This window comes from Botryllus schlosseri, chromosome 7, assembly GCF_051294905.1.
Source record: "Botryllus schlosseri isolate E-star chromosome 7, Bs_hap1, whole genome shotgun sequence".
Lineage (NCBI taxonomy): Eukaryota > Metazoa > Chordata > Ascidiacea > Stolidobranchia > Styelidae > Botryllus > Botryllus schlosseri.
This window is the reverse complement of record NC_137242.1, coordinates 21,790,401-21,803,024: the sequence shown is the minus strand read 5'-3', so window position 1 is coordinate 21,803,024 and position 12,624 is coordinate 21,790,401. Positions and strand designations below refer to the sequence as shown.

The 12,624-nt window shown below is 40.0% G+C and overlaps 2 long non-coding RNA genes across 3 annotated transcripts; one reads left to right on the top strand and one right to left on the bottom strand.

Moving 5' to 3' along the window:
* Positions 1-7,514: 7,514 nt before the first annotated feature.
* Positions 7,515-12,463, bottom strand: LOC145442984 (uncharacterized). 2 transcript variants are annotated; one of them, XR_013916238.1, is made up of 3 exons: positions 12,009-12,444; positions 11,492-11,622; positions 7,515-7,722 (listed from the first exon to the last, which is right to left on the bottom strand). It is a non-coding gene; the product is annotated as an uncharacterized LOC145442984 (long non-coding RNA). The 2 variants fall into 2 exon arrangements; XR_013916237.1 differs by having other exon boundaries at positions 11,492-12,463.
* On the top strand, positions 9,258-10,717 carry LOC145442972 (uncharacterized). The gene is made up of 2 exons (XR_013916226.1): positions 9,258-10,003; positions 10,480-10,717. It is a non-coding gene; the product is annotated as an uncharacterized LOC145442972 (long non-coding RNA).
* Positions 12,464-12,624: the final 161 nt, after the last annotated feature.

Sequence of the window (12,624 nt, the reverse complement as noted above, 5' to 3'; positions counted from 1 at the left end):
TTATGCAAACACTCAAACTGGCGAGATATTGCACGACTTCGCGGCATAGTCTGCCGGTAATTCCGTCGTCAACTGTGCTTTGTGTGTCCACAAATAGTTGAGTGTCAGTATGCACAGTGCCCTGCGCAGGCTAATAGCACATGACTGGTGAGTAGGGGTGTTCAAAAATGACCATTTCCCTCAAATCGTACTGGCTACTTGATAAAATTGCTAGGTTACATAATTTAAGCCTACACACCAAATTTGGCTCAATTCCAGCCAGTAGCCGCATTGCCACAGGAGAAGAAAGTTATATGAAAAAAAAATAACATACCCGCACAATCCTAGTAATTGATGACGGTCATTCATGGACAGGGTTAGGCTTCATTCACTTCTTATCTATGCAATGCACAAATCAAGATTTTATTCTAGAACAACGTGCGGTATCCTTGATGGTTGTCCAAGCCAACACTTACACCTTCTTGAATAATTATTACTTACATAGGATTCATGATTAACATACAATTATATCGACCAGGGTTGTCAGCTATTCTTAAGGCAATCGTACAATATTGGCAAATTGACTAAAATATTGCCAAATTATCTTTAATATCCTAAATATCCTTATACATAAAGAGGAATGGCTGGTTTCAAAGGTCTAATTATGCTTAAATTAGGTTGCAAAAGGACTATATTGAGGTATATACGTCATGGGTGAATTTGATTTTTGCGTTGCAGAGAGTGCTCAAGTTAAATTGGTTGAGTTCGCAATATCACGAAGTTTGTAGTACAAACAAAGGTGGTACGAATACGATTTAGGCAAATATTTCCTACGGGTCAGCAAGATTAGTGGCATCACCAATTAATTATATATTGGCGTGCGCCTTAACGATCTAGACTCGGCCTGAGATCATCAGTCCAAGAACATGAAACCTTGTCTAAGCCTAAATGGTGTGTTTGTTTGTTTTTTGGGGTAATCATGGTGTTTGTCGACTACTGTGGTCATTTACACCAGGCCGATATTCTTTTGTATTTTTCCGTAACTGCCGACTTATAGCACGGCCCACCTCTAGGCTTTTGTAAGACACCGCTGACGCGGATGAGGTGGCGAGGAGGAGCCTAGGTAAACCTCCAACACTTAGATATCGGAATTCGGAAGTCGACCTCGGTCGGACTCGAACCCGCACCCATTGGTGTTGTAGCCGCGGATTATACCACTGCGCTATCTCGCCACTCCTAAATGGTGTGGTTCGCATTACAAACGGGCTATTGCAATGGCGAGTAGATAAACTGCCCAAAGTGCCAAGTGACTTAATAATTCGATGTAATGCAATATAGAAATTAATCGGACATGAGGCATCAATGTGCTTACTATAATTTCATTTTTTCAACAGCCTCTAATACTTGGTTATGTAGGTACACTACTAAACAGCCAACCAACATGGATAGGTGCCAAAAATCTAATAATGTGCATTCAAATATGGCAAATGTCAACACTGGCATCGGCTGCTATTATCTTCAAGGTCCATACACGGCGGTTGTGTCCGAGTAACGGATACCGACTCCACTATTTATTTATTTTTTCTAGGCAGAGACGTAATCCTCTCGCGAGTAAAAATTCCCTTTAACTTTGCGATATAAACGCATCGGGAACGTTACTCACTTGTGAACTAGAAAAGCACAGCTACCAACAAGTTTTTTTGAATTGCGTCCAAACGACAAAAGCTAGTGACTCACTGCACTTCATATCCTATCAAGTTTATTTGAATTATTCCACGTCAGATAAAGTGAGAAATATCGAAAATTTTCATTCGCACTTGATCCGGATTTTCATTCGCACCAATCGCATTGAAATTATTTTCATTCGCACAAGTGAGAACCGTCACACAGGTTGAAAAGCAGTGCATGGTCTTGGGCATCCCGCAGGACAATCAACCGAACGTTTAGAGGCTTTCGTTCCCTAAACCTTGCATGTATCTTCTGATCGAGAGCCCGACTTCATCGTCATGATGCGAAGCGCGAATAAATATCTCAATTTATGACTGAATTCTGTAAATACTATTAGTTATTGCATATCATACAATTGCCAACGTGATCGGATTTACCGGTAGAGCTAAGGGTGGTGGTGTATTCGAGGGTTTAGGCCTTTAGGGCATGCTGATGTTTGTTTGTGTTATTCATGGTGTTTGTCGACTACAACGGTAATTTACTCCAGGTCGATTGTCTTTATTTTGATTCCGTAGCTGCCGACTTGTAGCTCGGCCCACTTCTAAGCTTTTGTAAGATACTGCTTGCGCGGATCAGGTGGCGACGAGGAGCCTAGATAAACAGGGCATTTTAACGATGTACAATTTAATATTATTCATGCATTTATCGGGGGGGTTCGTTGTTATGAATTAATCTGTTGCATGTTGTTGTTTCGTGACCTTCCGGTTGCTATATGGTTGTAAGATATTGGAATCGTACAACTGTACCAGACTAAACTAAAAGAAGAACCACTCAAATGAGACACACATGATTCCAAGATCACATTTCATGACGGGGTGCATCATTTTCTCAGATTTCCAAGACAGGACTATTCGGTGCCGACTATTTAGGCACGTATATGAACAATTGGCAATTGGACAAATGGACATATGTATATCAACGAAGCTGAAATGTCTATTTCGAAATATTGAACTAAATCATTTTTTTCTGGGAGATGGAATAGTCATATTAAAATCAAGTCATGTACGACGTACGTAGAGCGACGTTAAATTGCGCCAACCGCGAAGAAAAATTTCTAGCATAATGGTTCTAACAAAAAATACTCTATGAATTTATGATCATTCGCGAAATAATGTTAGACTATCATACGAGCTCGCCTCCCAATTGGAGGTGCTGCTTGGGGGATTTGAAAGAATTAGAAGGCACGCAATTATTCATCTTGAGCTATTATGCTCATACCACAAGGTAAGACTATTCATGGGAGTCGGAAGATTTAGCTTCAGGCGAGTCACTTGTAATTGCTCACTTGGTTGAAGCATGCAGATTGTTCGTTACTTAAAAGATCGCTCACACGTATCACAACTATTTAAAAGCGAAAGTTGGTCTTTGGTGAGATGCGCACGATTCCCAATTTGCATTTATTCGCGGGGTGCAGCATTCATTGCCTCTGCTCCCTGCAGGGGACCGTGGGACTTGGATTGCAAGGACTGGGCCACCCCGTGCGATCTTCGGCCAAAGTTCTAACTCCGGAGATCTTTCTGGGATCGCACTTAGTGTATTTTTGGCACCGATAAGCTGTCGCCTAATAGTTCCGCAACCGTTGGCAGCACACACAAATACAATAAGGTTTAATTATGTACATAAAGCGTATTTTTATTTATGCATTTTTTATTTATAAAGCGGCTGGCACTCAACAATTAAAAAACTACTAAAAGTATATATATCGCGTGAAGAAAAATTTCAAGTTGAATAGATATCCTCAAAAATACTAAACCTATTATATTCATTTACGAAGAATTTGAAAAAAGAATAGGGTTATTGCCCTATTCGCCCACTGCTGGCTACGCTAGTGGTTAGAAAGGTTTTCGTCTTTGGTCCGCCAGTTCAACATCTTTGTCACAAGATCTTCCATAATTTTGCAAAGGTAGCCGGTGAGCGAGATTGGTCGGTTTGTTTACGTTGATTGGTTTACTCTTCATTTACTTTGTCGATTTCTTCAGTCAGTATTTCATTGAAAGAGTCGAGTGATTGTACATGGCTCCAGGTTTTCGAGCCGGATATTGCTCGTGTATTGCGTCCCTGATACGGCCTGCCAAGACCTAACAGGAACTTCATATTGTTTCTGGGCTCAAGATCTGGCCCTTTTTGTAAGATACCGTATTCCATCAAATTTGTGCCACGCGGTCAACATTATATTTGATAGGAGATGTAGTTGAATTCCAGTCTAGCACTAGCAAATTTCCGACTAGAGTCATAAATTGAAAATACATTCTGCCTGTAGCTGGAATCAATGAACATTTTGGTACATATAAAGAAAATTATTATCATTTTGTTGAAATCGTAAAAAATGTGCGGACCAAACTAACGTCAATTTTCGACATTGGTCCAAAAAAATACAATCCAAAATTTATTTTTTGCTACAAATTTAATCTTCAAACATTTGTTCTTTGCACTTCTGGCAAAGTTGTTCCGTTTGACTTCCCCCTCTGCAATTATGTTAGTGCCAGGGACATCAACAACGGACTTATCCGAATTCCAAAGGGTTTTAAGGCATCGCAAATGCGTGTCGGAAAGTCTGGTTTTCTAATCAGGTGTCTAAAGATGGAATATACCAAAGAATATTTGATTATATCTTTGAGCTTGAATGTACCACAGTGACAAAATGCCTTGAAACCCATTAGAATTCGGATGAGTGCGTTGTGTCCGCTGGTTCGGACCGACTTCGATGTGTTGGAGGTTTCTGTGGGCTCCTCATCGCCCGAGCTCACTGCAGTTGCAGTGTATTGAAACGCCCAGACTGACTGTGAGCCGTGCTACAAGTTGACAGCGGATACCACGACGGTGACGCATGGTTACGACAGAGACTGACGTCTAAACGAGCGAATGCTTGAAGAACTCCCCAAAAGATTACCAAAGACTAAGACATAATATGAGCATTACGAATAATTCGTGTCAGGGTGCACATATCCTGAAAAAATGCGAGAAGCACCACTATAAAATGTCACCCAATAATAAAGATAATATGGTGTTAATGAGTAGCTGACAGGTTAGATCGCTTATAAAGTATCTCTTAGATCAGGGGTGGGCAAACTACGGCCCACGGGCCGCATGCGGCCGCAACACCGTTCTGTGCAGCCGCGAGAGTCTAAAGAAATTAGAAATAGAAATATTAGAAATATTGAGAAAATGCGTACTAAAACCAAATTAATGCAGGGACTTGATTAAACTTTTCCTTAATATATTTCATCATGATAATTCTAAGGCACTGGTTCTCAAACTGGGCGTGAAAGCATCTGAATGGGGCCCCAAGCTGATCTCAACTAAAAAATTTTCGCGCTTCGCGCGATTTACTTATAACTAATTATTGTTGTTCTGTATTCATTCTGAATTTCATATCTCTCAACCACAGTCGTAACCTTCTATGCCACCAAACTATCTGTTAGGTTTGCTAGCATCTTCGCAGCGTTTTGTGACATGACGATAAGGGGGCGCGAAATCGTTCACCATCATAAGGGGGGCGTGTCTTAAAAAGTTTGATAACCACTGTTCTAAGGTAAATAGTTCCAATATTAGTTTTTATGTTCAATTTCTGGCGCGACAGCCAGATCTTAAGGCCCACGCAGTTTGAAAGGTTTCAATTGCTAAACATCACAGAAATCCTCAACGAGATTGACATAATTCGGATGACGAGCGTGATTTCAGATTGGCCTCTTCAATTTCAATTATTTCAGTGATTTGCTTATAAAAAACGATTCGCGCGTGTCGTAGGTAGATTCAATCTCTGTAGGCCTATAGAATTAGGGTATTTATATTATATCTACACATAGTGAAAGCGTGTTTGAAGCTAACATGATTATGATGCTGTCAGCATTGTGTGTCCTGGAACTGAACCAAAAGTGGAATTAGAAAATCTATGAACAGATCGCTGCTCACAGATTTAAATTTCAATCCTGTTTTAAGAATGGGGAGTCGGGACAACCAACTTTCATCTCTACATAGTTTGAACGAATTGGTTAATGAGGTCGACCAGCCTATGAAATCTCGCCACTGTTTCTGACGAGTGTACGATATCATCAAAACAATGTTTGATTTGTTTTAAATAAGCAAATATATTATCTCAATGTCCTCACTATACAATGAAATACCAATATGCGTTTTGGTTTATAATCCCAATTTTACATTGTGCGGCCCGCGAATGGATTCAGATGTTGAATGTGGCCCGCGAGCTCCAAAGTTTGCCCACCCCTGTCTTAGATGGACTTTAGGTAACATATGGAAACCTGGAATAAATATATTGCATTTCATCATTTTGAAAATTATCGGGAGAGGGGCCCAGTCAAAAGGTGATCTAATGTGGATATACTGTCCCTCGCGTATCGCCCATCTGTAATAGACTGCAATGTCATTATAGGTGGCCCGCGCAACAGCATTGATGGCTTGAAAATAAATACATCAAGGTCGTGATGTCACCCCAACTAGATCCGACTTCAAAGGGGTAAATTTTTAACCTCACCTCATGGATATGGGAATCTCATCAACCGATCAGATATTCCTGTGAACTCGATAAATTGTAATGAAATATACATCTTTGTAACAAAATCATCACTCATGGTTGCTGTATTCCCACTTTCGGCATACCGCAAGGTTTTGAGATACGTGTGGAATGATATTTCGCCGGATATCGAAGCGTCCACGAGAGTGTGTACATTCAATTCGATATCCAAGCTTTTTCTAATCAATCAATGCTAGCCTGCTTTTGAGGTTGACTCAGAGTTTTGAAACGCCGACGTCGCCTATACACACAAAAAAAAATTTACCTCGATTTACCGCAAAATGTCTGGAAGCAGGGTGGCCAGCCACTTGGCAGTAATGTAACATTACCGTCACTCAATGTAAATTCAACTTATACCCGTCCTGTAATCTAGCTTTACACGCCAGACTGTAATGTTACAGTCACCTCTGGTATATTCAATCTACATTCTCTCCTGTACATTAGGGCTCTTCAAAAATGACTTTTTTTCTCAAATCGTACTGGCTACTTGATAAAATTGTTAGGTTACCTGATTTAAGCCTACACACAAGATTTGGTTCAATTCCAGCCAGTAACCGCTTAGCTACAGGAGAAGAAAGTTTCTATTTACTATATAAAAATAAATAATAAAAAAAATTGAAAATTTTCTGTTCACCCCATGAAAGTGTAAGGCTGTCTATAGAAACGATGCTCACCAAATTTGGTTCAATTCCAACCAGTGGAAGCGGAGTTATTGCCGTCGAAAAATTTGGATTTGAATAAAATAGTATTTACGGTGACCGATTCTTTGTTTATTTATTATAGCTGTGCTCACCGTAAATACTATCTTATTCAAATCCAAATTTTTCGACGGCAATAACTCCGCTTCCACTCGTTGGAATTGAACCAAATTTGGTGAGCATCGTTTCTATAGACAGCCTTACACTTTCATGGGGTGATCAGAAAATTTTCAATTTTTTTTTATTATTTATTTTTATATAGTAAATAGAAACTTTCTTCTCCTGTAGCTAAGCGGTTACTGGCTGGAATTGAACCAAATCTTGTGTGTAGGCTTAAATCAGGTAACCTAACAATTTTATCAAGTAGCCAGTACGATTTGAGAAAAAAAGTCATTTTTGAAGAGCCCTACTGTACATTTACGAGCGAGACTGTAATTTTACCGCCTACCTAGTACCTACAACCCTACATGCTGTCCTGTGTAAATCAGATTACATGCCAGCTTCTAAATTCACGTACATCCATACCTATCCCAAAGCAACGCGATGCCAAAATACCGCAAAAGTTTCTTCACGCTCTGAAAACGACATTGGGACAACTGTATATTCATTCACGATTCACGATGAAAAAGTATTGCTGCTGGAGGTCTAATTCTTCTTTAGGAGGAATGCAAATATAGCACAAGTGGTCCCAAGAAAAGGTGAATTATTTCCACCGCCGGATAAACTTCTAATTGTTTCTTTTTCTCGTCTTCATTCCTTCTGTGTGACTAGTATCTTGCAGTTCCACTAAAAAGAACTCATGCGTAAGTCGCTATATTAAGCAAAGTTCCTAACCTAAACATGACATTACAATAACTACACTGTAAAAAATCTGGTAGATTTACTGGGAAATCTCTGTAAATTTTACCACGAATTACCGGTCGCAGCCAATTACTGTGCGTAGCTTGTCATTTTACATTTTGATATGTAATATTACCTTAATATAGCTGTAAAGCAAGTTACCAGAATTTCTTCGCAAAATTACTGACAGTTACTCGTTACTGCACTTTACCGGGCTATTGGCAAAATTGATTAGCTTCAAAATCGCTGCAGCCAATGTATACGTAGAACTGAATGTTACTGATATATCATTCTAGAGCAGTGGTTCTCAACCTTTTTGGCGTCACGAACCCTCGCGGACCCCTCAAGTATTAGTTCAAATTTAGCTCTATTATGGTGCAACCGTCATCTCTCTTGTGCAAATATGAACTCTAGGCTTGTGATAAACTGCAACAAAATGACTTATTTTGAAATTAACATACAATTTATGTAGAAATTGGGTCGACTTTTATTATTTCAAAGCTAATTTTACAGCTGTATTTCTTGAAGTACGTGGTCGTGTCTTGAAGATCCGCGTCTTCGATTTGATATGAGCGATGAGTGCCAAAAATCCATTTCAAAAAAGATAGAGGCAATGTTCCCTCTAAGCTGCGCACGTGCGCAGTGTTGACATGGTCTCTGTGCACAAAAAATCTAACTTGCGCACAAAAAAATCCGAAAAGATGACCCTTTTTTTAGTCGTTACACACTGTTGTGCAAGGGTCTGCGCAGTGACTTGGTGAATGTGCGCATGACTCGTCAAAAATTAGCTGGAATGTTGGATGGTGGCTACTGCAATATTAACGGGGAACGCTTCCGACGATAAGCTACTTTTGGTGTGATCGCAACATTTATGGCACCAAAATGAACAAAAAATATTGTTAATGAACATATTACGTCCAGCCTAGTCATTGTTATGTGGCATCTCATCTTGAAGTTATTCTGGAATAGTGGTTATGTAAATCACAGGATAAAAATCAATTTCGTGGCGAGGTTCCAATCCCTTCATCGGGACAAATAAGACGAAATACTTCAGAAATTTTTATTTCAAACGACTGTACACTGATTAGATGAGACTGACAACTTCAAATCGAAAAGGGTTTGCAAACATTAACGAAGTCACCCTATTTGACCTTACTATCTCCATATTTTCATTTTTTTCCACAAACCCCACCAAAACGCCCCTAAACAGCAATATGTCTGTATCAGTAGGATATTGGCAATTAAAATGAATTTGCACAGTAGGATATTTCATGTGAGGCGATTATTATGATGATGTGAGTCATGAAGTTTTAGCAGTTGCGGTGCCAAACTACCTCATGCTTTCTCAAGCTATAAAAAGTTAAAATTAGGTTACCAATCATTTTGAAAATTTAGAGGTCTCGCGGACCCCCTGAAATTGCTTCGCGGACCCCTAGGGGTCCGCGGACCCCCGGTTGAGAACCACTGTTCTAGAGGTTACTGATATATCATTCTAGAGGTGATTTGACCTGATTGAACCTCGTTTGCGAGACTGGGGTCTGTCATACCGAAATTGTTGGCCCTAGTATTAATTTAAGCTTAGTAGGGTACAAGAAATAACTGACAATCGTAGCTAATGTGGTACACCGTAGCCATATTATATTATAAGGCAATGGCTGTACGGCCAGTCTCGCTGGCTACATTCGTTGTCACGGATAAGGCTGATAAGTTAGAAAATTAGTTCAGGATGTATAATATTGCTCGGGGAAACTAGAAATATCTGCACCGCATGCTCAGCTGACCATTTGTTAATGGCGGACAAGGCGACCTGTAATAGGTCACATTAGGTGACTGCTTTTTCTGAGATTCGTAGTAAACAACCAACGCACAACTGTGACATCACAAGCAGCGTCTGGTTAGGAAAGTACAGTAAGTAGTGAACAACACATGGAATATATATCAATTTATACGAAATTAGATGAAAAAAGGGACTATATGCAATGATAAATGTTTCTGTATGGAAAAAACGACCCAGATCAAACATTATAACGTGGCCAGTAAATATTATTGGTGTCATGTGTCAGCGGATGAATACCATTTATTTCGAAATCGTTCGAGTGTCGTCTGACCAGTGGCCATTCCATTAGTGAGATTTGAGCAAAGGGTGGAGCGAAGCTTGTGCTTGAAGAAAGTGGACACGATCGTTGAAGATTCCTAGGAATGCTGAATGGAATACGCATCTTAAAAGGTAATACAGTACTACATAGTATTTGTTACCGTGAATATCTGACTCTGCACACCAGCCCTCGATGACTTAGATTTCATGATTGATATATTTCATTCGCCGCATTCTCTGTTCTATTTTAGGATATTTGTCGACTTATATAGTGACCACATACTCCTCTGCGGAGGAGTTGAAACTGTTGGCTTGGTAATGTCATTTTCGGGCCATAGCATAGATATGTTTTCATCCACTGCTGGATTTGTTTGCCACACATGCCACCTTAAATTAGGAACCTTCTGCTTCAATACAGAGATAAAGTCATGAATCTCTGCTATGTCATGTAAAAGGCGGATCCGTCATCACACAATGTGCCAGTACCGGTACTTCAGAACATGTTATATTTTTGTTAGCTTATTTGTCTTAGTCTTTATAATGTCATGTCCACTATCCAGGTTAGGAACTTTGCTTTATATAGCGACTTACGCATGAATTCTTTTTAGTGGAACTGCAAGATACTACTTACACAGAAGGAATGAGAACGAGAAAAAGAAACAATTGGAAGTTTGGCCGGTGGTGAAATTAATTCACGTTTTCTTGAGACCACTCGTGTTACTGCATGTCTCCTAAAGAAGAATTAGACCTCCAGCAGCAGTATTTTTCCATCGATAACCACTTCATCGTGATATCATGAATGAATATACAGTTTGTTCCAATGTCGTTTTGGGGATGTGAAGAAAATGTTGCGATATTTTTGCATCGGGTTGCTTTGCGATAGGTATGGATGTACGTGAATTTACAAGCTGGTATGTAATCCTGATTTACAGGGACAGCATGTAGGTAGGTAGGCAGGTAGGCGGTAAAATGACAGTCTAGATCGCAAATCTACAGGAGAACATGTAGATTAGATATACCGGAGGTGACTGTAACATTACAGTCAGGCGTGTAAAGTGAGATTACCGGACGAGTGTAAGTTAGATTTACATTGACTAACGGTAATGTTAGATTACCGCGAAATGTCTGGCTACCGTGCTTCCAAACATTTCGCGGTAAATCGAGGTTTTTATTTTTTACAGTGTACTAAGACAAGTAGGCTAACAAAAATATAACAATTTTTGAAGTACCGGTACTGGTACATTGTGTGATGACGGCTCCGACTTTTACATGATATAGCAGAGATTCATGACTTACTTTATCCAATGCAGCGGTTCTCAACCGTTTTGGACATGCGCCACCCTCGGCGATGGCAAAAAGTTTGCGCCCCCCTGCACTTATCGTCACGTCAAAATGAGCACATCATTTAATACAGAGATAGGCAACCTTTTTGCCAATCACGGTCACATTTCAATTACTTAGGTAGCGTAAGGCCGCATTCCTGGGCATAGCCGCCGCATAGCAACCTATATTGCATCTAAGTCTGTCTTAAGCAGTGCAGTTCACCAGCTATTACCAACAGCTACACAGCGCACTGAGCTTTAGGCTACAGCCAAATCTATGAAGTAATGAATGACTTACACGCTGGAATTGCTCTAAATCTTCAGAGAATATAAAAAATTTGCTCAAATGAAGTTGAGTGCGACTGCTGGAGTTTGAATTTGGCGAGCTTTCTTGAATACGAAATAGGTTTCTTCTTTAACAATCGTCGTCTGAAAATGGTTGTGAAACACATGTTTAGTCAGAATTGAGACAGACTTAGTCAATTTCTCGTGCCCCGCAGGTTGAGAACCACTGATCTAATGTATTGAAGCAAAAGATTCCTCATTTGAGGTGGGATGTGCACCAAACAAATCCAGCAGTGGATGGAAACATCTCTATGCTATGGCCCGAAAATTACATGAACAAGCCGACAGTTTCAACTCATCTGTGGCGGAGTAGGCTATGTGGTGTCACAGGTCACTATGTAAGTCGACTAATATCCAAAATAGAACAGACAATGCGGCGAATGAAATATTTCAATAATGAAATCAAAGTCATCCCGGTGGTGTGCACAGCCGTAGATATTCACGGTAACAAATACTATGCAGTACTGTACCTTTTACGATGCGTATCCCATTCACCATTCCTAGGAATCTTCAACGATGCACTTTCTTCAAGCACAACAAGCTTCGCTCCACCCGGGTTGGAATCCCGGTACGTTTAGCGAGACATAGATTCCATATTGGCGCTCCACCCTTTGCTCAAATTTCAATAATGGCCAGATGACGATACGACACTCGAACGATTTCAAAATGTGTGTTATTCATCCGCTGACATGCCACCAATAATATTTACTGGCCACGTTATAATGTTTGATTTAGATCGTATTTTTTCATACAGAAACATTTATCATTACATATAGTCCCTTTCTTTTCCATCTAATCTCGTATAAATTGATATATTTTCCACGTAATGTTCACTACTTACTGTACTTACTTAACCAGACGCTGCTTGTGATGTCACAGTTGTGCGTTGGTTGTTTACTAGGAAACTCAGAAAAAGCAGTAACGCGTAACCAGGGATTTCTAAAACTTTTTTAAAACTTTTAGAAATCCCTGCGCGTAACCCTAACCTACTGTAACCTATGACAGATCGCCATGTCCGCCATTAGCAAATGGCCAACTGAGCATGCGGTGCTGATATTTCTAGTTTCCCCAACAATATTATACATC